This window comes from Curcuma longa, chromosome 13, assembly GCF_044706935.1.
Source record: "Curcuma longa cultivar G26 ecotype Majalengka, Jawa Barat chromosome 13, ITB_CL_G26_1.1, whole genome shotgun sequence".
Taxonomy (NCBI): Eukaryota; Viridiplantae; Streptophyta; class Magnoliopsida; order Zingiberales; family Zingiberaceae; genus Curcuma; species Curcuma longa.
The window spans coordinates 1,340,143-1,364,791 of NC_133873.1; the positions used below are offsets into that span (position 1 = coordinate 1,340,143).

The window sequence follows — 24,649 nt, forward strand, 5'->3', positions numbered from 1 at the left end:
CGTAATTAGTAATGGTAGCCCGGATGACCAGAGCATCATCGTGAGGGGTAGCAACTCCTTCGAAGTCTTGAGGCCCGAAGTAAATAGCAGGACTTGGTTCGATCCTACGGTTGGTGCTGATGCTATACGTCTCGAGTTGGCGCCCATGGGCCTTCCTAGCCCTGTTAAAATCTCCATCCGTGGGGCCTCCAGCTATCATACTTATTTCTCCTCGATGGGTGATATTATCTTGATTTTCCCGATGATCCCGGTGAGCTTCCGGAAAAGGTTCCTGCCGAGGTCTGTGTTCTGGTTGATTGCCCTCAGGTGCCGGCAACCTCTCGGCCTCGGGAGGAGGTCGTCGTTCTCCTTCTTGTCTGGGGTCGACCCGTCTTGGTTCAGCTCGGCGCCTCTGATCTCCTTGCATACCCCTTCCTTCTATCATGCGTCGCCCTCCTCCTGGCGGTGTTATTTCTTGTTGCTGACGTTCTCTGATGATCCGATTGATTTCTTGAGCCAAATACCGACAGTCTTGCGTGCTATGCCCACTAGATTGATGATACGCACAGTAGCGAGCAGGTGGTCTGGGCCGAGCTGCAGTTCTCTGTCCAACCACTTGTGGTAGGTCATCCATAGTCTGCATGACTCGCTCATTTCGACGTGCAGGAGCATTCTGAAGAGGTCGGGTCGGTATTTCTCTTTGTGGAGGAGGAGGTGCCGGTCTCTTCTCAGCAGGAGGGGCGGTCGCATGATCACCCCGTCAAGCCAGCTAGGTTTCCTCTAGGTGTATGTACTTGGTGGCTCTCTTAGATAACTTCTGATAGCTAATCGGGGATTTTTTCACGAGGGATCGAAAAAACTCTCCCTCTAGCAATCCTTGAGTGAAAGCGCTTGTTAAAACATCTGAGGGAGTGGACGACACTTCACATGCTTCTTGGTTGAAACGATGAAGATACTCCCGTAAAATTTCTCGGGGCTTTTGCTTCATTATAAAGAGATTCAATGGGGTCTTCTGGTGCTTCCGGCTACTGGCAAACTGATGCAGGAAGACCTCCTTGAAGTCCTTGAAGGATCGTATGGTAGAGCCTGGCAACTTATTAAATCAGCGTTGAGCTGATCTGGAAAGCGTGTTGAGGAACAACCTGCACTTGATGTCATCTGTATATTGATGCAACAAGCAGACATTCTCAAAGTGGCATAAATGATCTTCAGGGTCGGTGGAACCGTCATATTCTCCCACTTGGGGAGGTCGGAAGTGTCGGGGCAGTTCTTGCTCTAAGATCTCTCGCACAAATGGGGTATCAGGAAGGTCGGCAGTACAGTTTGCCGAGGCCTTCCCTTTACGAGCATCCCTAACTACCTCCTCCACTTGTGACTCACTCGAACCTTCTTATCCATGTCTCCTATCTCCATTAGTAGAGCCTGCCTGTGTCAACACTTCTTCAATAGGCGAGGGTCGTTGCCTCCCCTTCGGGGTTTGACTCGCCGGTATCGAAGGTGGATGGGTCGGGGCATTGTGTAGAGCTGCATCGATCGCCTGCTGCACGATCTGGTTCAACTCATCCTTGGTCATCGTCACCGTTTCTTCGGGGTTCCTTTCTTCGATGGGTTCCCGGTTGCTAGCGGTGCGTCTGGTGTTAACCATCGTGTCGTCTAGCTCAGTGTTCCCACAGACGGTGCCAAAATATTCTGGTTCCTTGCCGACGATAGTCATGCCACCAGACAGTGTAATGCCGCATCAATCTGCAGTTCCACGTCGATGATAAGAGTTTAAAGAGATGAACATTGAACGCACGGATTAGTGAGGTGCCGGGGAATCCCGACGTGGCCACTCCGACGTTCAAGTCAGACAAGAGAAGTAGAAATGTGTAGAGAGAATTTTTCATGGTTGATTGTCATACCTGCGGGGTTTATATAGAGGTGGCAGGGGCGATATCCTCGGATCTCCTTGTTTGCAATTGGTTGTGGAGGCGAGATCAGCGGATCGATCTTATGACAGATTTCGAACATCTGACGATTTAGTAACGTAAGTTATCTTTCTTTGACAGCTAGGATCGTGTGAGACCAAGTAGGAGTACCTGGTCTCTATCCTAATCCTTGTAGATAAGTTGCCAAGTTTGATGAAAAGGTCAGTGTGTTGATCCGTTGACATCTGTCCAGCAATCTGAGGTCGGAAGTGTGTGATTTGTATGAGTGGCCGAGATGTGCAGGTATACAATAAGCTTAGACGGGTTGATGAGCTGAGCTAGGTATGCCCCGAGCTCTCTATGTACGACATAGTTAAAGGAACGTGCCATAGCTGAAGGAAATGATGTCTGGACCAGGTCATGAGGTTGGCATGTGATGCCGGGATCATGTCATGAGGTCGGCATACGATGCCGGGACCAGGTCATGAGATCGGCATATGATGTCGGGACCAGGTCATAAGGTCGGTAGGTGAGGCCTATGCTTTGTTGAGCTTGTCGCAAAAGGGCGGAGTGTATATACTATTGTTCCAAGTATTGTGGCCTACGATGACTTTATAATGAGATCGATATATGAAATCAATTTGACACGGCTATAATTGTATGAGATCGGATCATATAACCACCGCGGTTAGGACGGGATTGGTCTATATCTTAAATCTTGATCCTGCGCCGACCTCTCAGTGAGGTCGGTGATGAATTATTATGCAAGATCGAGCTTTGTAGGGAGAGATGAGGAAGGGATCCAATCTTCTAATGAGGTCGGCTAATACGATTAGTACTTTATCAGGGTTATTAGGTGGAGTCGTAACCCATAGATTGAAGCTACCAAGAGCTCATCCCAAGTATCGAGGCATACGCCGACCTCTTAATGAGGTCAGCGGTTTGTTGGGGACGAGAGTGTTGAATTTGCGAGAAAAGGGTCAGGGCTTTTTGTCTGGATATTTTACCTATCTTACCAGGCTCCTTCCTTCTCCTATGGCACAAGCTATTATTGAGCATCTGCGTGTGCTTCCGGGCATTTCGCTAGGACCACCATAAGAGGTCAGGATGTATCCGATGAAAATCAAGGAGACTTCGGTTTATTATGTTGAAGAACACAATCTGTTTCTAGAGAGGTGGGTTCCTTTTTACTAATTTTTCCATATCTCTTTTATCCTTTATCCATGTCGTCGCCACCTCCCTTCTTCGGCGTCATCGCCATCTGTTCGCACCGACTAATCTCCTTTCTTACTCTCCGTCCACGTCATCGCCACTTATTCGCCGGATCAAAACACAAGAGTTTTTGTTTGTGAATTTATAGTAGTTTAAAAAATTGCTACATGACCTAAAAGCAAGACAATAACGATTCTAGGGAATGCATAAGAGTAGTTGTTTTTAAATTTACAGAACTTTAGGGTAATGAATTAATTTAGTTCAAAATTGCTATATGACCTCTTAACTACTTTAAATTGAATTAAAAAAGGCATATAACGACTCCAAGGGATCTAAGGAATGCATAAGAGGGTTTTCTTATAAATATAGAGCAGATTAACATCTTATAATAATTTTGAATATAATTGTGTTTTTTTTTTCTGAAATTAGAAAGTTTGGGTGCTTATAGCAATTTGGGTCAAAATTACAACCAAAGTTGCTACATGAGTTTGCTTAGGAGGCACATCAGATTGTTGGACAGTTGGTCTAATTTTATTAGGCAAATATGTGAAGGTGCAATAGATTTTAAAGAGCAAATTTGGTCCCCGGGGCAATGGTGCAACGGTAGGACATCCAGATTGTAACTCAGGGATTCACGGTTCGATCCCTAGCTACGGCGTATTTGCAGGAATTTTTCTCCAAATGGAGAACGTAATCAAAGGATGCTGGGCATCTGGATTGGCCGTCGTATGCGCTTCCCGATTTAAAACTTCCGTGGGACCGGACCAACCACCCCTGAGATGTGACTACTGGGATTATCATTCTCAAACAATTCTCTTATTTATGTTTGTCCATTTTAAATTGTTTATAATTAGTTTCTCATAATTTTCTTTATATTATCACATTATTTATAAAAATAAAAAATCACTATATTATTTCTTATTTAATTTAATTATTGTCTATAAAAATTACTATAATTAACATCTTCTTTACTTTATTATGTTTATCTGATTATTTTATTTTTTATTTGTCAATATTTGAAGTGCATGATGAGAGAAAATAACATAACTACTGCAAGATATAGATTTTAAGAATGAAAAATATCAACCAAATTATATTCATACAGATGACAAATCTAATGAGTATAATGGTTATAATCACATCATTTCATCTATAGAGAAGAACCTAATTATTTTTTTTAAAAATAATGATTATCGTGAAATGGGTGTTCAAATATATGCTCTTTATTTGATGGAAGGGAAGTATAATGTATTTCTTGCCTCCTGGATTATATATAACGGTAGGATGCTTACGTAGTCTTTCAAACATCTAATATTCGAGTTCCAATTGTGACATATTATAGGATGAATTTTCTCTAGTGGGAGGTTGACCTAAGAATACTGTGGATTGTTGGGACGTCCGCTGCGAGCACTTTTTGATTTACCTATATGACAAGTGAAAAATTTTCATACAACTAGATTGGTCATATCAGGATTAGTTAGTCCATAAGGACTGGATACCTAGTACCAATTTAAAAAAATATATATTTCTTGATTGATTTGGAAGAAAATTACTAAAATAATTTTGACTAATATAATTTAACTTATACTTGATATGTGCAATTTGCCAAATTAACATTTAATGGACCCATTAAAAAATATTGATAATGAGTCCAAAGTATTAGAGACAAAACTAACAAGAATCCAATACACATTGTCATGAAATTAAAAGATAATAATTCAAATTATCGGATGAATTCCTTTCAATGGGCGTTGATGTAAAAATATTGAATCATCCATTGTGAACGTTTCTCGATTTACTCAGATAATTAGTAGAAAATTTTTATGAGACTGGAAGGGATCACCTCCAAAATTAATCGATATGAAGAATTAGATATCTGATGTCAATTAACAAAAAGATAATAATTAAAAAGATATATCCCATTAAATTTTAAGAAATAATTGCCTAACAAATATGTAAGCACAAAAAGAATCATCATATTTAAGTGAATTAAACTTGATGACAAACTTCCAAAATTAAATTACTATTTATTATAAAAAAAGTTTTAATAAATCTCTCCACATTAGAACTAGCCATCTACAAAGGACCCTTTAGCTAAGGGTAAAGCTGTTCCTACTATTGCTAGCCTACAAATGCATTCGCAATAGCATGGCCCAGTCCACTCCAGTCTCACACAGCAAAGAAAAACAATGACAAATACATAAAACAAATCAGAAACTTCAATTCTTTCTTAAATTTTATATATGTAGGCCTGTCTTTTTAAATACCCTAAGGCAGTAGCTCCACCATAACTACTCTGCGCCAAACTGGCCGTCCTACACACCTGCCAATCTCATAGAATTAGACCTAGCTTGACTTGGCTAATTCTGATGATAGAAGAAGAACTAAAGAGTATCCCACTGGCCACGGCCCACTGCCCAAGTGTTTATTGGAGAGAGCAAGTTCAATCATCATCATTTATTTATATTTTTTTTGTAATCGAGTATCCTTTCTTCTTGCGAGGTCATCATTATGCACAGCAAGGAGGTCCCTCAGTGCTTGGCTTGGCTTGGCTCCCAACCTAACTTTGTCCTCCATTCCTTTCCCATCAGAAAGAAACCACCACAACTCATATCATTTTCTTTTGTCAAATCACTTGTGATTAAAAATGGATGGGGGATAATCAAGATTCAGCACTGCCCTGGATCTTTTGTGGTTTAGATCATTGGTATGGACCCACAGTGCATGTTCTCAGTCTTCAGAATCAAGAAAAAGAAGAAGAAAGGGAGGAAAATAACAGCAGATTAATTGCACCATTTATGAGGTTTCGGATTGTGGAAAAATGAATCCCATTTGTGTTTTTTTTTCTATTCTTGCTTTTGATTTCTCATCGATGGTGTCGGCATTCAGTAATTGGAGAGATTTAAGCACTATTCTTGCTGGAGAATTTTTTCTACATATGCACATAAATGATGATTTAGATAGGCATGGAATATTTGTATGGGATGTGGTGTGTGTTGTGAATTGGTTTGAAAGCAAGTGGTGAATTTACAAGACCTCGTTTGTATATGATTTTTTTACAGGTGCTACTATTTAATTACAGCAAGTATCATACTTTCAGTTAGTTTAAACATTAAGTTTTACCATTCTTTCGATAAGTATTTTTGTTTAGTTTAATCATCAAGTGTCTTACAGTAATTTACCAGAACAAGAACTGATCAGTGGAACTCCAGAAGGTTAATTAATACTTTCTTATAATTATAATATTACTCCATGCATAAGCAATTAACCCTCCCGCATAAGCAATATTTTACAACCCTCCCGCATAATTAAGCAATTTCTTACGCTTCGATTAACCCTATCGCATAAACAATTTCTCAAGCACTAGACCGCGTAGAGGAATCCGCAGTAGAAGGGTTTCTACAGCGCCTGCAAAGCAACGAGAAGAAAAAACTAAGAACAAAAGTGGAAGGAGAAGTGAAGAATTCCAGTGATTGTGAATTGTAGCAGTTATGCTAAGGTTTACGCTCTATTGAGGGAGAAGCTGCCTTTCCAAGAGGCGGCGGCGCTCCGACTGCTGCTTCTGAAGCCGGAGGTGATCGTAGTGCTTCTTAATGAACGTCTCCACGCGCTGGAATAGCTCCTCCTGGCTCTCCACCAGCCTCTCCGGTGCTCTCCACACATGTACCTCCTCACATCTCTTCTTCGCCGGTTTCAACACCGCCGTGTCCGTCCTCCTCAACGCCGCCGCCCGCTCCGCCTCCCTCCTCCCGCGCCGCTCCCAAGTCTCGCTCTTCGTCAGCACCCTCTTGCCCCCGCCCTTGACGATCGACTTCCACGCGTCGTCCATCGAGGGATGCTCGGTCGCAACCGGCACCTCTTGCTTGGCCTCCTCTGGCGCCGGCTCGTGGGGTGGCGTAGAGGACCAGCTCATCTCCGGCGGCGACTCCTCTACGTCAGGAAGCAGGTCTATCTCCGTTGAAGGTTGTGGTGGTTGGTCGGCGTCGGATTTGGCGGGAAAATCTTCCAGATGATTAGGACGATGAGCTGGGAGGTGATCCATAGGCGATGAAGAGAGGTGGACTTTCGGAGGTCGACGGAGGAAGAAGGGATGAGGAGGCTCGCCAGTAGAGCCGTCGAGAAGACGCCAATAAGAACGAAGCTTATCTTTCCAAGTGTTAACATCTTGTTCCAAGTTCAAATCGAGTATTACGAAATGGAAGAGGATGAGCCGATTCAGAGAGGAGGAGGAGAAGGAGAAGAAGAAGTTGAAGAAGAAGAGGAGGCTGGAGCTAAACGTATGCTTGAATTGTAGCTAATTGATACTGCTCCATTCTTGAGTAGCTAGCTCCATTAAGAGCTGAAACTGAATAGAACAGCCTAATGAAAGACATCTAATCAAGTGAAATTAAATATAATTTACTATTTGTATTGCTAGATGGATTAGCTGTAAGATATATATTTAAAAAATGATTTCTAAATTAATATAATTAAATGGGATTGATTAAATTGATAATGGATACATGAACCATTTATATAATAAGTGAAGTAGAGTAAAATTGGCCTCGTTCTTATTGATTTATCAATCGAATAAATTTTTATGAAAATGGTATGCATTCTTTTTATATTAGATAGAGGATTTTTTTTATTTATCAATTGAATAAATTTAGAGTATAATTTATACATATTTAGAAATTAACCTCTAAAATATTCGTATTTAAATTTAGTAGAATTCAAAATCTGATTCTTTTAAATGTCGATTGTTATGGGGGTGTGTGTCCGGCCCGGTTAGCCGAATCAGACGGAGGGTGTCGAGCGCGAGGCCTCAGTGTCAGACGAAAAGATCGAGCCGAATCCTATTAATCTACCGAGCTGAATCCTATTAATCTACCGAGCCGAATCCTCTTAAGCTGCTGAGCCGAATCCCATTCCGCCACCGAGACGAGTCCTCACGACTGCTACCTTGTCGAGAGTGGTATCAGAGCAGGTTAGGTTCTTTGGATTTTCGTTACATTCATGATTTATCTGATACCAATTTAGTGGTATTAGAGCAAGTTAGGTTCTTTGGATTTTCATTGTATTTGTATCTGATACCAATTTAGTGGTATCAGAGCAGGTTAGGTTTTTTGGATTTTCGTTGCATTCATGATTTATCTGATACCAATTTAGTGGTATCAGAGCAGACTAGGTTCTTTGGATTTTCGTTACATTCATGATTTATTTGATACCAATTTAGTGGTATCAGAGCAGGTTAGGTTCTTTTGGGATTTTTCGTTGCATTTATGGTTTATCTGATACCAATTTAGTGGTATCAGAGCAGGTTAGGTTCTTTGGATTTTTGTTGTATTCATGATTTATTTGACACCAATTTAGTGGTATCAGAGCTTAGGTTGTGAAGTCCATTTTTTGGTTTTTGTTGAATTTGTCATTGGATTTATCGTTGTATTTGTAGTCTTTTGGATTTATCGATGCATTTGTAGGTTTATCTGATACCAATTGTTTGGTATCAGAGCATTAAGTTGTAGGGTCCATATTAGACTAAGCATTAGATTTTAGGCTTTAGGTTTAGTTTCTTTCAAATTTGTCGTCATATTAGGTTTATCAAATTTTGGTTACTCGATCCAAGTTGAGAAATGGACAGACAACAACATGAATTCTCCAAGTAGTTGTACGTAAAATTTCTAGTAAATTTATTACTGTTTCTAGAAATTTATAGGAGTTATATATATACCAGGTGATATTCTGGCCCCGGTAAACTAAGTACGAGGTCGACCACCAAGACGGCCCGTTACGCCAGTAGAGTCGGAGGTTTCTGAACATGTTATGGATAATTAGGAGATACCATTTACTGATTCGATATCGGCTACAACTAGTAAGACTGTGGACAAGAGTCGGATACCATCACTAGCAAAGTCTGTCAAGGACCGATTTACTCTATTCCATGGGGATATGACCCCATGGTTTGCTCGTTCATGGTTGGAGAACTTAACAGATATATTTGCGTATATCTCTTGCACTAAGGTAGAGAAGGTTGAGTTAGCAGTGTACCACCTTCGTGATCAGGCTGTCACGTGGTGAAAGACTCAGAGGACTGTACTCGGAGAGCGAGACTTGTTTTGGTTATCATCGGTGGGATTTCTTAGACACGTTGTTTCTAGACAAGGTATTTTTGTTGATCCTCAAAAGATAGAGGTTGTTACTAGTTGGGAGTAGCCGAAGATAGTTTAGGAGGTCTGTAGTTTTCTCGCTTTGGCTGGTTATTTCAGAGGTTCTTAGAGGATTTCTCTCGTATCACTACACCGCTGACTCGTCTGACCAAGAAGGGTGAAATTCATTTGGTAAGAGGCTTGTGAGACTAGCTTCCAGGAACTGAAGCAGCAATTAGTGAGTGCCCCGATTCTGATAATTCCTTCTGGCGATGACGAATTCATATTGTATACCGATGTCTCATTCCAGGGATTAGGTGCAGTATTAATGCAATATGATCGGGTGGTTTCCTACGCTTCTCGTCAACTGAAGAACCACGAGAAGAACTACCCTGTTCATGATTTAGAGCTTGCCGCTATTATCTTCACTCTAAAGATTTGGAGACATTATTTATACGGAGTTATTTCAAGATCTTCACAGATCATAAGAGTTTGAAGTACCTGCTCATGCAGAAAGAGCTGAACCTTAGACAGAGACGTTGGATGGAGTATTTGAAGGATTATGATTGTATCATTAGCTATCACCCAGGGAAAGCTATTGTGGTCACAGATGCGCTTAACCGAAAGTCTCGTGGGATTCTGACTAGTCAGTGGATAGCCGTTACTGATCTTGTCCGACAGTTTTCTAAGTTGGGATTGATGGAGCATAGTTGGACTCAGCGGGGTGTTCTGGTTTCGATGGTTGCTCAGTCATCTTTAGTGGAGAAGATTAAGTCGGCACAAGCTAGCTACCAGCATATCCAGTTCATCTACAGCAGGGTGGATTCCGGACAATAGTTAGAGTTATCTTGTGACACAGATGAGATACTTCGATTCTGAGGATGACTATGTGTTCCAGAGCAGCATCCGGTGAAGGAGGAATTATTGCAGGAGGCACATCTTTCTAGGTTTGCGATATATCTAGGTGGTACTCGTATGTATCGGGACTTGAAGCGCTCATATTGTTGGAATGACATGAAGAGAGATATCGCTGATTTTGTTGCGAGGTGTTTAGTCTGTCAGTAAGTGAAGACTGAACACTAGCGACCAGCAGGATTACTTCAGGAGATCCCGGTACCTGAGTGGAAGTGAGATCATATCACGATGGACTTCGTTACTGGCCTACCCAGGATCCAGAAGGGTCATGATGCGATTTAGATAATCGTTGATCGGTTAACTAAATCTGTACATTTCCTTCCGATATGTTTGACTGTTCGCTGGATCGTTTAGCGAATTTGTACTATAGAGAGATTGTTAGATTACACAGAGTTCCTATGAGTATCATTTCAGATAGAGATCCACATTTTACTTCACGGTTCTAGCAGAGTCTGCAGTAGGCACTGGGTACAGAGCTTCATTTTAGTACAACATTCCATCAACAAACAGGTGGTCAGTTAGAGCGCATCATTCAAACTCTCGAAGACTTGTTGCGGGCATGTGTTATGGATTTCGACGATAGTTGGGAGGATCATTTACATCTAGTGGAGTTCGTGTATAATAATAGCTATCAATCTACTATTCAGATGACTCCATTTGAGGCATTGTATGGTAGTCCTTGTCAATATTTGGTGTTGTGGAAGGAAGTTGGCGAGCGACAGCTATTGGGTCCACAGAGTATTCAGTAGGATGCTGAGCTTGTGCGTATTATCAAACGATGTATCTCAGAGGCTTAGGATCGACAGAAGAGTTATGCGGATCAAAGACGTCGGCCACTAGAGTTTTCTATAGGAGATCATGTATTCTTATGTGTATCACCCACGAAAAGGGTGAAGAGGTTCGGGTTGAGAGGAAAGTTAGCTCCGCGGTACATTGGACCATTTGAGATATTGGAGCGGATTGACGAGGTGGCATATTGCTTGGCATTACCGCCGATACTTGCAGATGTTCATAGCGTATTTCATGTTTATATGCTTCGAAAATACATACCTCATCCTTCACATGTTCTGAAGAAAGTACTTGTTCCTCTTTGGCCAGATGCGTCTTACGAGGAGATTCCAGTGCGGATTCTTGATCAGAAGGAACGACAGTTGCAGAACAAAACCATTCGACTTGTAAAAGTCAGATGACAGCATCATACAGATGAGGAGACTACTTGGGAGCTAGAGGATACTAGCCGGGCTCGATACCCTCATCTATTTACCTGAGGTATGATTTGATTATTATGGTATTTCTGTACTGTAGTATGAAGATAATAAATTTGAGGACCAATTTTTTATTAGTGGGAAAGAATGTAAAATACCAAAAATTAAGGGGTTATTTGAAAATAAATTAACCTTAATTGTTGGAGTTTAAGGGAGGATTAGGAAGGTTAATTAAATTAACTCTAAAGCTGAAATTAAGAGTCTAATGGGCTGAACCCATTTAGCTAATTAGAACTTAATTTGGGCCCAATTAACAATTAAAGGGTTAAAGGGTATTGGGCTATAGGGTTATTGGATCTGGGTTAAACCCGATCCGTTAAACCGGCGTTAAACACACGGGTTACTGTTTATTCCCAATCGCGATTCTTCTCTGTTTCTCTCCATCGCTCACGCTACTGATCTTCATCCTCGCCAACGTGTGAGTGCTACTGTTCAGAGCTGAAGGCGAGGTTGAGTTAAACCATTGGCGACCAAGCGTTGGTCGACGAGTTCCAGACGTTGCCGGTGTGGTTGCGTTTCGTCTGGGTGGTGGTGATTCAGGCGACGGGAGCAGGGGAGACAGAGCTAGGGGAAAGGGTTGATCGGTAAGGGCTAAGATTTTTATGGATTTCGTTGGATTTCTCTGTTGTGTTCGGATTTGGGATTGTTGTAAATCTTCCCCGATTTCTACTGAGCTAATCGTTTCTCGTCCGATCGCGATTCCGTGATTTCTCCAAATCCTTCCTCTTTCGAACTCCGGTGTTTGGGGGCGACAATCACGATGCCGACAGCTGGGCTTCGACGAAGGAAGCTGATGACAACAAGGGTTGATGGCCATCACGGGTTGGAGGGTGGTTTGCTCTCGGTAAGTATAGATTGGAAATGATTTTGTAGTTGGATCGGTGATAGCTCATCGGATCTCTAGATTGGTTACCACTCTTAGCTCAAAATCTCTATTGTTATAGGGTTATTGAGGCTATTTTCTGATCAGACTGGGAACACCTTCGTTGCCTGAGTTCTGGTCGTTGCTCTATTCAGTAGGAGTGCTTTGGATCTACAAAGAAGAAGAAGGGATCTGAGGTAAGCTTCCTGGTAAGTGGTTAATGTTCTATTGGGATTATAAGTTGTTGTTGGATTGTTGTGATTGTTGGAATTGATCTAGGGTTTGTGTATGATCTATTGGAAGGTGTTGTGTTGTTGGGAAAATGATTAGAGTTAGGTGTTAATCGGGTGTGTTGAGACCGGTCAAACATGGGTTTGACTAGGGTTCATATGATAGGATTAGGTTAGAAATTAATGTTCAAAATCTGGTTTGATCATTAACAATTAGGGTGGGAGTTAATAATCCATTAATTGGATTTATCAACTAATTTGAGATGAATTTCAATAAGGGGATTTAGTTGGATTAGATTATGAAATTTAATTACTGTAAATTTGATACAGTATCATCGTAGTAAGTATTGTATTGTTGTTTAATTTCAGGACTTTGATTTGATTGGTCCTATTATACTCAGAGCATATACTGGGGGTTCTATTATTGATGGTCTGTAGATCAGGTGGGTACCCTGTACTTGGTCACTACAGGTTGTATTTTTAGTGCAGGGCCTATTATATATTGTTTATCTATTCTATTGATACTTCTGCTACTTCTGCTAGCTACCTAGTTGATATCTTGATACTCGTTACTTGATATATACCAGTTGACCTTTGGTTGATCTATCCATTGATAGTACAGTCTCAATTTACCTATCACTGATGTATGAGGACTTATCTTGTCGTATGTTGATTATGCTGAATAGTTGTAGCTATTGTATGTTGAGTTGATTATCATAATATCTACATGCTAGTCGTAGGTGTTGTTGACAGCAGTTGGTTGTTGTTGCCACTCACCTAACACCGTGTTGTGGTGTGATATGGATGAGAGCATCTATTGCACCGTGTTGGGTGTGACTAGGACTGGCTAGATAGCCCTCCTGAGATACACTGCCTGCTCCCCACTTGATTATTATTGCTTAGTTGTTGGAGCCTATGCAATATATCTTGTTTGGTGCCTCAGTTCACTGTACTGGGTGAGTGACTGGGGATGACGAGTGCAGACAGTGACCATGCATGTTGCATTTGATGTGCGTTGCATATTTGTATGCATTTGCTGTTATATTTTCTTGTATTATTGTTTACAACATCTTTGTGTGTGGTTGTTGCACTTGATTGATATATGACTGTTGTATTATATGACATGGCATACACTGCTTGATTTTGCATGATTTTTATTATCATGATTCCTATTACTTGTTGATAAGTATTTACCTTTTCTTTATATACCCATTGTAGAGACTGTATATCTTTTGTTGTCTCAGTTAATATATCATATTATGCACTTCTATCCTGTATTTCACTGAGTATATCTGATACACACTACCCAGATCCTGAGGTTGCATTATTTTCTCCCCAAGTAGCAGATAGGAGGATTTACTTGGAGCTTGGAGTTCTACCAGGCTGATTCCATCTCATAGCAAGAAATGTGGTTTTGTGGTTATTATATACGGATTTTGGATCTGTGATTGTTATGTCGTGGATATGTTGATTTAGACTGATGTTGGTGCTTAGGTAGAAATGTTTCTTGTTGTGTTTTCCGCTACGAGACTTTAGATATTTTGTATGTATCTTCGTATTACGATTTTGGATTTCTGGTGGTGAATTGATATAGCATGCATGTGTTAGCTTGTTAGTTTGTGGTCGTGTGGGCCTTAGTATTGTGGTTTGGTATTTTCTTTTACTTGTGATGTATGGATGGTGGACGTGTAGTCCTTATTGTGGCCGTGTAGGCCTTTTGTACACATGTATTCAGGAAAATGACATTGTCACAGGGGAGATGTTGCCAAAATTTTTGTACAGCCGTCTCTCGGGACATAACAGGTCAATCGTTGACTGCCGATTTAAGACAAACCACTGAAAACTCTTTCCGATCACGATGGAATAATTCTTCAGAAGCTTCGCAAGCTTCCGCAAGAATGACAGATTGTCATCAAACAACCAGGATTGATTGGCAACGATCGAAAAAACTATCGGATGGTTGGAAATAATTTTCAACGATCGAACAGCGAATTTCGACGGCAAAACTCCTGACAACAATTTGATAATTTTTCAGCAACGATTTCACAAATCGCTCTGGGAAAAAAGAAACCAAAATAGGGCATCTTCTCTCCTTCTCCCACACAGCCAAAATAGGGAATTCTTCTCCTCTCCCACACGGCTTCTTCTCCGGCAGAACAGCAACAAGGTCAGCGGCCACCAACACCTGGGAGAAGCAAAGAGGGCCAACGATCATCCATGTGAAGAAGACATCAGCAGCGGCAGAACAGAGGAAAAGAGTGTGGGAGAAAAGCGCTGTCAGTAGCGGGAAAGAGGAGATGTGGCCAGCGATGCTCGCGCTCGGGAGGAAGATGGAAGGCTCGGGTTCAGCCTGTCCTTCAGCGGGGACCTTCTCCGGCGATTGGCAACGAGAGAAAGCATCCAATTGGGCATCGGCTACAACTCTGTTCTCGCGGTTAGCAACGCAAAGAAGGATCTCGTGGAAAAACCCTAAAATGCGCTTAGGGTTACGATCTCCTCTTATACCACCTTCTCCCGTGATCTCTAACGGCGGACATGCGATTTCAGGGAAGAATTGCGCAATTAGGGCAGAGGAAAGCCAGCTCGCGATCGAGATTGGGCTTCCTCTATTTTTGTCGCATCGAAGGGAGAAGCTACAGGACGCGGCTACGGGCGGGTTAGGAGTGAACCGGAGGGAGAAGAATTAGGGTTTGAGCTGAACCAGAATTAACTCAAAACAATGTAGCGAACTGGTAGTGCTATTTTAGCAAATCGGATTCAATCTTGGTTCGATTGGTTTAATAATCAAACGACCTCCGATTTGACTCAAACTAGTTTTGTTCAATTCATCTTCACTAGACGAAGCTATTCATCTCTTCCCTTTTGCCAAAACCTCTTTCATCATGAACCAGACTAAGTTAGTTTAATTTGGTTCAAAATCGAATTGTTTGGTTCAATAACCAAACGACTTCTGATTTAAACGAAATTAGTTTCGTTCATTTCATCTTTATAAGATGAATTTCATCATATTGTCCTTTGTCCGGTCCAACCAGACTTTATTTCTCTCAATCTGAGAATCCAATTCTCAAACTCGGTTTAAGTCCTTCGAAGAATTTGTAGTGCGTGTGATCCAATAGGTTCCCGGTTATGTTAGTCATCCATAATTTGATGAGTTGCAAGGGTGCAAACATAGTCCCACATCTAAAGCACATGGAAAAGATCATGGGGTTAAAAGGATGGAAAGTATTTTCATTGGTATGAGGCCTTTTGGTGAGAGCCCAAGAACAAAACCATGAGGGCTTAGGTCCAAAGTGGACAATATCATGTTATTGTGGAGATACATATATCCTTGGGGACCCTACAAGTGGTATCAGAGTGAGACCGCTCTTCGCCGGACTAACCGCCGGATGAGCCATGATCCAGATCTAACCATGTGCTTTGAACCTTAAAACAAAGGAAGTGGGTGTTCCCGTGTTTGAATCAAGAGGACCAGACACCAGGTGAAAGTCCTAGTAGGTCGGGTGGACCGAGGGGCAAAAAGTCCTAGTTGCGGCTAGGTGAAAGTCCTAGTAGGTCGGGTGGACCGAGGGGCAAAAGTCCTAGTTGCGGCTAGGTGAAAAAGTCCTGGTGGGTCAAGGATTCAAGGGGGCATGTGGTCCTTTGTTTGAGGAGGGGATTGATGAGTTGCAAGGGTGCAAACATAGTCCCACATCTAAAGCACATGGAAAAGATTATGGGGTTAAAAGGATGGAAAGTATTTTCATTGGTATGAGGCCTTTTGGGAGAGCCCAAGAACAAAGCCATGAGGGCTTAGGCCCAAAGTGGACAATATCATGCCATTGTGGAGATACGAACATCCTTTTGGACCCAACATAATTAACCATTAATTATGGAACGATCATGATTGGTACCTAGTAGTATATCATGATCCCCAATTAATCAAAAAATCAATGATTGACTCTAGAATAATTCTAATCCTTTCAGCAGCTACACTAAATAGTGTCTCGTTTCTTTCACCATCTTATACTTGCTTGGTTCAGGACATGGTCTATGTATCGAACCCCACTAGGTTGATTACGTCACACCTAGCCCAAGCTACTTTTTTATCCTGTGGATTTAAGTTACTTGTACATGTATTCAAGATACCGTACTCTTGATATGAATGTTTTGGTCAAAGACTTTTAGTAACAATTCTAACAAGCGGCCGCAAAGTATATGTCTCCTTTTCCAAGGAGCAGTAAATCCTCTGTGGGTTATTCAAATACCTTCGGCACTCAACTTATACTCAGTCATCTCAGGTCCATACCTCCTCGGATATGTTTGCTTAAGATGTCTAAGTATAAGCCTCCATGACCAAGGTGACTTGAATACCGCAAGTCAAAGGAAATTCGCACTTAAGTTGCACTGAGATCTTTATTGACATATGAATAGAATCATATGAAGTCTCAAGGCAGGTCATTCCAATAAATTAGTTACCTTTAACCAGCATCCACGTTTAACTCTCAACATCCAATGTCTCCAGTAGTGAGATCAGCTACTTGGCTAACCAAAGAGTTCAAACGTTCTAGTCTCAAAAGAATCGATGACGTCCGTACTCATTAATTCCTCGACTAGGGATAATTTCAATACATTCATAATTGTACATGTAGAAATGCTCACGAGTTGTGATCCAATCACAAATTCTCTCATGCTATGAATCGTATTGCGGATATTCAATATTTGAGTTTAAGATCCAATCAAACACATATGGAATGTGCACTCAAATAGTGAATTGCTATTTATCCAATAAATAGGATAACCGTAAGGCGATTACCTTATAATACCTCTCAAATCTAATAGTCCAGTCCTTTTGATCTACTAAGACTCGACTGTTAAGTGTTTGATCTTCTTAATCCATTAGAACTCACTTAGACACACGTATCAAACATAACAAAGATCTAACTTAAACTTATTTAACAATACATCAAAATACCACCGGAGTACTAATAATGGATGCATCCAATTTTAATGTTTTAACACACATGTTAATTTGTTCTGGTCTAATTTCCCCTAATTCTTTTGGCCTTTTGTGAGTAAATAGATTTAAGTGTAATATTAAAGTATAGAGTTAGTTTGATTAAGTGTGAACTTAGTTCTTTTTCTTGGCTAAGGGTTAAAATTTTTGTTTTCTTGAGTGAGTACTAGGTAAATTGATTAAGTATAAGATGATGAATACTTAGTAAATTCTATTTGTTTTATGATTATCTTGATTTATGAATTATGTAATTTAACTACACACGAATTATGTAAATTAGAGGTAAGTTTGAATTATTAAAATTGTGTTTAATTATTTAAGTTACGTTTATAAATATTTAACTCGAGTTTAATTATTTAAGTTAAGTTTAGAATTTAATTTAGGGTTGATTTTCCATCTGTTGATTAAGATTTTATTTTGATTAATTTGAATTTAGTTAAGTATTTGAGATTAATTTAATTAAATTTTGATTTAATTAATTTAGTTTAATTTATTTCAGATTAATTAACTTTTAAGTTAATTATAAGTTAGATTTAATTCCCAGATTTAAAATTTTAGGTTAATAAATTTAGGATCAATTAATTTTTAAATTAATAATTAATAAATTAAGTTTATTAAATGTATTAAGTGTAATTATGAATTTATTAGGTTGGAATTATTCAGTTGCCTGCTTCTGGAGCGTCTTCGCGTCCTCGACCACCTAGTGGAGTCGTGCATCCCGGTTGACCAACTAAGTCTCTTGCTGGCTCGTTAAAGCGAGCAGGTAGGTTATCTCTTGTTGTAGCAGCTCCACCATTATCTGTAGCAGATCCTTCTCATGAGCTCAAGCCTCTTGCAATGCTTGCTCCATAGCCATCTTTTGTTCCTTTGCTTCCCCGAGTTCTTCCTGATAATGCCAAGCTAGCCCGCTGTTCCTCGACCTCTCGTTGGCTCTTCGCCAGGTCAGCTTTCAAGGCCTTTACCTCTGGCATTGGTTGTGCGCCCCGAGCTTTATACTCTCTTATTTGCCTCTCCATGGATTGGAACTCGTGGTACAGGCAGGGCAATTGGCTGTGAAGCTCAAGTGCTCGGACCACAGCTGCCGAAAAGAGACTAGGGTTAATTGTTGGGTATTGATCCAAAATAACAAAACTTTATTACTATTTACCTTCACCATGGAGCCATTCATATAACTGCTTAGGGCAATAGTATCCACGTTCTTATAGCCCTCGGCTCCACGCATGACCTAGATCTTGTTCATAATTCCCCACCCTTCCGGTCGGGGATCTATGGGGTCTTGGTCCTAGGAATTGAATTCTGGATCCGACATTGCCGGGGCTGTGGCTCTACCTGCCAGCGATGGAGGGATTGTTGAAGTCACCCTGGCACTGAATCCCTGGACCAAAGTCACCGAGGGAGATAAAGGGATCAGGGAGGTTAGTCCACTCGAGGCGGCAGTTGGCTCGACACCTTGCTCGGTGATAGGGGCTTCAGTTCGGGAGGGCTAGAGAGCAACCCCTCTCCTTAAAGTTGGTTTGGCTATCTGGGGCGACCCTACAGCACTGGACTCTGGTTCAATGGGAGTCGAGCTAGTTGCCTTGGGTTCCACCTCGGCGTTCGAAGTTGAGGTCTCAGCAATGCGAGCTTCCTTCTTAGCCTTCTATGTTCGGGTCGGGGATTGGACCAACTCCCCTTTTTGTTGGGGTGAGATGCCAGCGGCCTCATGGTCCCCGGGGGCACCACCACTGCCAATGGAGGGACGTTCTTTAACACTTACTCCTGATTCCGTCCACCCTCCTCAGTAGTATTTGGTGCTGGGCTCAATTCCATTGCCCCTTGGTGGTCAAGATTCGATCTCCTGACCTCTAGATGTCCGACTTCTTGGTTCCCAACTTTTAAACTTTCCTCGGACGCGATTGGAGTCATTAAGGACTCGAGCACCGCTCGATCCCACTTCAGATATTTGTTAATTGAGGAGTTCATCCGGACTTCTTCTGCATCAGCAAGTGTGCTAAATAGGGGTGTCCTAAGGCAATCGCCTTACGGTTATACTATTTATTGGATAAATAGCAATTCACTATTTGAGTGCACATTTCATATGTGTTTGATTGGATCTTAAACTCAAATAATGAATGCCCGCAATACGATTCATGACATGAGAGAATTTATGATTGGATCACAACTAGTGAATATGTCTACATGTGCAATTATGAATGTATTGAAATTATCCCTAGTCGAAGAATTGATGAGCACGGATGTCATTGATTCTGTCGAGACTAACACGTTTAAACTCCTTGGTTAGCCAAACAGCTGATCTCGCTGACTGGAGACATTGGATGTTGAGAGTTAAACGTGGATGTTGGTTAAAGGTAACCAGTTCATTGGAGTGACCTACCGTGAGACTTCATATGGTTCTATACATATGTCAATGAAGATCTCAATGTAGCTTAAGTGCGAGTTTCATTTGACTTGTGATATTCAAGTCACCTTGATCATGGAGGCTTATACTTTGACATCTTAAATAAGCATTTTCAAGGAGGCGTAGACCTTAGATGATTGGGTATAAGTTGAAGTGCCCGAAGGTGTTTGAATAACCCACAGAGGATTCACTGCTCCTTGAAAAAGGAGACGTATACCCTGCGGCAGCTTGTTAGGAGTGTTTCTAAAAGTCTTTGGCGAAAGCATTACATGTCAAGAGTATGATACTCTTGGACACATGTATAAGTAACTTGAATTCACAGGACAAGAAAACAGCTTGGGCTAGGTGTGACGTAGTCAACCTAGTGGGGACCGACACATAGACCATGTCCTGAACCAAGCGGATATAAGACGGTAAAAGGAACGAGGCATATTTAATTGGAGCTTCTGAAGGATTTAGAAGATGTTCTAGAATAAATCGTTAATTTTTTGATCAATTGGAGATCACGATGTACTACTAGGTGCCACTCATGATCATTCCATAATTAATAGTTAATTACAAACGACCAATATAACTGGGAACCTATTGGGTCACACGCACAATAAGTTCTCAGAAGGACTTAAAAAGAGTTTGAGAATTGAATTCTCAGAATGAGAGAAATAAGGTTTGGTTGGACCGGATAAAGAACAATATGATGAAATTCATCTTACGAAGACAGAAATGAACGAAATTAATTTCATTCAAATCAGAGGTCGTTTGGTTAGTGAACCAAATGATTTAATTTTGAATTAAAATTTAATTAATTTAATTTAGTTCATGATGGAAGAGATTTTGGTAGAACGGATGCGATGAGAAGCTTCGTCTTGTGAAGACGAAGTGAACAAAACTGATTTGGGTCAAATTAGAATTCGTTTGGTTAGTGAACTAAGCGATTTAGTTTTGAACTCGATTTGCTACAGTAATTCCTAAATGACTAGTCTAATTCAGTTCGCTACAGTGCTGAACCCGATTTTGGATTTTCTGAGTTTGATTTGTGGGTTTGTGGGTTTCGCGTGAGAGAGCTTTAAAACACTGTAGCTCCTCAAAATAACCTAATCGCGAAACCCACTCTTATGCTGCTGTTCATTTTCTTCTCGCCGCGGTCCCTGCCCTGCGCACCGCACGACTGCCTCGTCGTCGGCTCTCAACGACGACCACGTGAGAACAGCAGTGGAGCGGCGAAACTCTAGCGGTGGACTGCCCCTCTTCTCTATCACGATCGATGTCCTTGTGTTTCCCTGTGCGAGAGGCTCCGTTCTTCTTCCCCGTGTGCTCACCGGCGTGCCTGACTTCCTATCTGCGTGAGGGTGCTTCCGGAACCGCTAGACTCGTCACCGACAGCATGGAGATGAAGATCCCTAATCGGCCAGATGCTTTCTCCCGATTGCAGCGCCGCCAGCCAAATCTCTTCTCTCAATTGCACCGCTGCCCAATCGTGATTCCGATTCCGGCTGATCATGACCTCTGCTCCACCGTCTGATTTCGCTGTCTAAAAGGCTAACGACTTGTGAAGTTGCTGCTGGAGGAACCGTTGCCAGAAGCTTATGAAGCTATTAGAGAATAATCCATCTTCATTTGAAAGGTTCCGACTGTCTGTCCTAAATCGGCAGTCAAAGGTTGACTACCGAAAAACTATATCAGGAATACGATTCTTGGTGATAGTTAGAAAGCCCCAGAATGATCGCGACAAATGTTGTTGCATGATTTCCGGAATAAGACTTTTCTTGAATCGATCGTCATCGATCATTGGCTAGTATTGAAAACGATGACACGACTCATGGCTTCTAAATCCGTCCTGACGAGAGCTTGGCATGGATCACCAGTAGAGGCAGGACTACGACGTGGACCGCTCGATTGATATCAACTTTGCTTAACGTCGTCATCCTGGAGGTACACGTTAAGAATTTACTATTCTGAAAATTTTAATTTCCTGTCATATCTTGTATGTTGGGATTGTCCCAGTGCAATATACCTGTTTACACGTTTCACAAACGTGCGCAGCGGAAATAAATAAATAATTAAATCTAATTATTATCACACACACGCATGCAAAACAGGAAATAACAATGTACAAGGCATGACAGGAAATTAAAATTTTTAGAAAACTAAATAATTCTGCGTGTACCTTTCCGATGACATTTGAGCAGGATTGGTATCAATCGAGCGGTTCTTGTTGAAGTCCCACCTCTATTGGTGATCCATGCCGAACTCTCGTTTGGACGGCTTCGGAAGCCATGAGTCGCGTCATCGTCTTTGGTACTATCTGATGATCGATTCGAGAGAAGCCTTATTCCAAAAATCACGCAACAACATTTATCATGATCGTTCCAGGGCATTCAAACTATCATCGAGAATCGTATTCCTGATATAGTTTTTGGTGCTCAACCATTTGATTGTCGAATTAGGACAAACAGTCGAAACCTTTCCAAACGAAGATGGATTATTTTTCAATAACTTCATAAGCTTTCAGTAACGATGACTCCCAGCAGTAACATGTGGAAGCGTGAAATAATTTTTGAACTGTGATCCACAGAAGAAGACAAGTTGTCCAACAACTCTTCACGAGTGGTGCTTCTTCTCCAAGAACAAACAAAAAGGTAGCTGAAACTAAACTTAGTTCCAGTGGTTTCACAAGCCAGCTTCATGTGCTGCCCACATGAAAGATAGCCTTCCTTCTCCCTGGCTAGGAACTTGGCAACAAAACAAAACAAAACAAAACAAAATCTTGATCTGTTTATTTTACCTGTTGCACATACTGATGAGTTAGGGTTTGTGTGCATTTTAATCGATTCATTTTTTTAGATTTTTGCATGAAAATAAATTATTTAATGAATCAATTTAATTATATTTGTTTTATATTGTATAATCTAAAGTTTGATTATAAATTACATGATTTAAAGGTGAATTTTGTATTAATTGATGTTAATTATTTGTAGGACTCAAATTATATCAAGATCGAGCTCAATCGTGATCGAATCTAGCTAAGTTCGCCCAAATTAATCAAGCCACATAGAGGACATGACCTAACTCAAGCCTGATCAAGATCTATCATTTTTTTTTACAAACCCTAGGCTGCCCTAAACCACATATCAAAGCTCTACCACCGGATTAACGGCAGTTATTTTGCGGCGGTTTTTCAAACCGTCGCTATTTTCTATGTTTCCCGGCGGTTTACATTAACCGCCGCAAAATGAATTATTTAGCGGCGGTTTAAATTTGATTTGCGGCGGTTTGGTGATTCACGGCGGTTTAAAATTTAATTCGCGGCGGTTTTAAAATTTTTGACAGAATCTTTTTTATTGCGGCGGTTTGGTTCAGGTAGTGGCGGTTTTGTGAACCGCCGTTATTTTCTATGTTTCTTGGCGGTTTTTGATGATTCACAGCAGTTTTAAATTTGATACGCGACGGAAATTTTTTTTTACCGCGGTTATGGTTCAAGTGGCGGTTTTGTGAACCGCCGCTGAGGTAACCACAAATTTGAGCGGTAACTTAAGCGGTTTAGGTCAACTAGTGCGGCAAACATTTTTCTTTCCCCCTAAGCCGCCGCGATTTTCCAAACCTAAGCTCCGCCTCCGTCCGCGATTTTCCAAACCTAAGCTCCGCCTCCGTCCGCGATTTGCTGACTTTCTCGAGCGCCTTCGAGACGATTACAGGAACGCACCTTCCTCGAATGAGGGCAGGGTGGTCAGGGAGGAAATCAACTGGGTGGTCCAGGCTACGGGTCGTCGAACGAGGCAACGACGCACCGGCCAAAGGACTCCACCTACGCTCAGGCGCTGAAGGTCGCTGCGTTGCAACCGTCGGCAAGTGGCTTGATCTCGTCGAGCAGCAGCTCGACCTTGAGCTCAAAGCTCGCGGAGCAGCAGCGCAACGAGTGGTGGCATGGCCAGGTGAAGATTATGACCGCCGTCGACGTGCTTTTGCTATGCTCGATGATGCTCGCCATTTGGTTGCTGGTCTGCGAAGGTTTCCAATGTGTTTCCTGATGGTTTGTTTCTTTCTTCCTCCATTCTTGCCTCGCCAATGGGGAAAATATACGATTTTTAATTAGCCACTTAAGCAGATTAACTGAATCATCTTTTTGCAAAAACTGATATTTCATAAACAATTGTTAGAAGATGAATACATTTCGGTAGTCATGATCAAACGTTAAGCATTTCATCAGTCATCTATTCCAGTTAAAGAAAGACATTCCATTTATTAAGGTGGAAAAAAACACAACCTGACAAGCTTATCATGCTATCCTAGTCCATGCTAAGCATGACTCAGGCATTTAAATTTTGATTGCACCTACTAATGGCCAAAACAAAAACAGCTTGGGTGAATGTCCCTCCCTGTTTGGTGAGTAGAAAGTCAGCAATTCTAAGCAACACCGGCGTTGCTTCATTATCTGGAATGTGGGAAAGAACTCTAACAGTAAATGGATTTTCTAAGGTAACTAGTTAGTTTTATTTTATCCTTGTGTTAGTTTTTCTAGATTTTAGCAACTGAAAGTGCTATGCTGGCAAATATATGAAAGTTGGAAGCAATCTCCAATATTTTTTGCTTCATCTATTAGTTCACTGTTCTGATCTTAGTTATAAATAAGTTTATTGGTTCATAAATTTCAATCATTCAACCGTCTTTTACAGCAGAATTTCTGTTACAACTGAGTATACCTTAACATTTGGTGCTCATGGTATTTTGTTCATTATTTACTAAATAAGACACTAATGCTTCCAATC

The 24,649-nt window shown here is 41.2% G+C and overlaps 1 pseudogene; it reads right to left on the bottom strand.

Moving 5' to 3' along the window:
- Positions 1 to 6,299: 6,299 nt before the first annotated feature.
- LOC141844570 (uncharacterized) lies at positions 6,300 to 7,417 on the bottom strand (annotated as a pseudogene).
- Between the last annotated feature and the right edge of the window lie 17,232 nt (positions 7,418 to 24,649).